We start from the raw sequence: 2,393 nt of genomic DNA on the forward strand, positions 1-2,393 counted from the left end.
TCTACTCTTAGCTTTGGTAAACAATGAGAATACAGCAGCTATCGTGCTATTTAGCATCCTTTATCTCCTGCAGCCCACGTAGAAGAACACAACACTCATTTTTGGGCTAACGAAGGCTACAGCATCTAATGCAGCGGAAGAACTGCAATCTCCTCCATTATTATCCCTGCAGCAGCGCAGCGGGGTGAGATGCAGATGGAATTTCTTGCTGCTGAGGTTGAAGATTTACTCTGTGCCTGTTAATGAAGTCAGCGCACTCACCTCTCGCTCTGTGCACAGCTGTATGGCTGGCAGAGCCCCTGGGTGTCGTACCAGCAGCCATCGTTAGGAGAAAGTAGCTCTGCTTCTGATACACATTTCTACCTGAGCAGGGTCTACACCTGGCAGAAAAAAAAAAAACAAGACGATATTAAAAATCAGGATTTTTTCCTGCCACTGCATTTTTCTCAGAAGTTGAAAGGGCTAGTGAGAGAGAGAGTTGCTTTTAAAGAAGTAGAGGTTGGTTGTGGAGTTTTAGCAATCCTGTCTCTGGCGAGGGGATTGTAGTTCCAAAACTTAGCATTTGGTGTTGGCAATAGGTCAGATATGCTCCAGGAAAGGAGACAGCAGGTTGCCAGGTAAACATCTTCCTCCCCTTCATCATGAGAGTTCTTGTGATTTCAGGGTTGTGCCGTTTAGGAGGCTTCAAGGAATTATTCAAATATCAGCAAATTGAAAAAGTGACTTGTTAGAGAAGGAGAACTCCACTGCTTATTACTGAGGTCTCTTGACTCCCAGACCTATTAATTTTTAATGGAACTTTTTATCTCTTATAATCGGCTGGGGTGATGGTGACATTGTTAAGTTTATATCATTTGCCTAATTGCAGTCCAAAATCTTGTTTATACACAGGATGCTTGTACACTAAAAACCTGACGTACAACAAACTGGGAGGGCTCCTTGTTATTAGAAGGGGAATTAAGGACTCCTTTCATCTTTCATTAAAAACAGGTCTTCACCTCCAGCAATTAGGTGACTCAGTGCTGATTTTGTGCTTCTCTCCCTTCCGAGCTCACTCCTTTGCCTTTCTTTGTTTTCTCTGCCGCTCTAGTTACATTAGAGAGTCTTGTTAACACTGAGATTCTCGGACTGACATCCTGTACCTGGTAATTGGGAGAAACGTGAAGAGTCACAAACATCTGAGCAGCGAGAGGAACGAGTGCCAGGGAACAGAGAGATTACGGAGATGAAAGGAAAAGAAAAACGTGTCTTTCTTTAGAAAATTTTGGCAGTGGGTCTTGTGAGATGAAAATTTAGCCACTGACTTAGTAAACACACCAACAGCTATTAATGTGAATCATCCGTCCTGCTGGGAAACCATGCCTTCTGTAGGAGGCGCGCTGTCGGCAGCTCACATGCAAGCCCTACCCCTCTTCACCTAAATCATTTCCACCCCTAAATCATTTCCAACCCACTTCTTACCTACCAGAGCTTTTCTTGCACCTCCATGAGATCCTTATCCCAGCCACACCGCTGTCTGCTGGGCTTAGAATTCACACCCCGTGGTGCGCCTTGCCAAGGAGCTGTGGTTGTGGTGCACCTCGGGGGAGGCTTTGTCTCTCAAGGAGTCCCAAGAAGCAGCTTTGTTACCCCCACACGCACGCTGAGTGTTCACCTCAACGAGTGCTGTTGCCAATTACCACTTCACAACAGCGGTGCCTCCATAAACTGCACACCCAGCTCGCTCCTGTTGCTCACCGGGGACTCCAACGATGGAGAGGAGAGGGTGGGCTACCTGGCCTTCCCTTACGGACACAGGAGAAAGTCCAAAGCTGCCTTTCTGGGATGGGTTTGGGTGGAAACTGCTGCTTTCACACTATCAGCGCTGTAGCTGGGAAGGGTTCCTGCAGGACGCAGGCACCACCGAGAGAGATTTTCCAACACACACACACACACACACACATATACACACACTTTACAGCTGATTTCAGCAAAGGCTGTGGCCAGACCTGGGCCTCCTTGGACACAGAAGCACCAAGATGCAGGAGTGTCGTTGGCTTTAGCGTGGGCTGTGGGTAGCAGGCAGCGACAACACAGGCAGTATCAAGGCTGAACATCACAGATTAGAAAAACGTCCGTTCCCGGAGGCTGGTACTGTGACAGAGGAAGATGACAAAGCTCATTTCAGCTATTTGTCTGCACAGGGGTAGTGTGAGTTCCGTTGCCCGGTCTGTACACGGGTATGAAACGCCTGGAGTTGCTTCAACAAAGCTCTGAAGAACGGATTTATCCTTTAACTGCTTGGACTCAAGCAGATGTGGAGAGAATAAGCATCTTCGGCTCAGCCCTACACTGGCAACGGCTTTATAAAAGCTGCCAAAAGAACGGCTGTTCATTTTCTGTTTTAATACAGT

The sequence above is a fragment of the Numenius arquata genome, chromosome 14, assembly GCF_964106895.1.
Source record: "Numenius arquata chromosome 14, bNumArq3.hap1.1, whole genome shotgun sequence".
NCBI classification, from domain to species: domain Eukaryota; kingdom Metazoa; phylum Chordata; class Aves; order Charadriiformes; family Scolopacidae; genus Numenius; species Numenius arquata.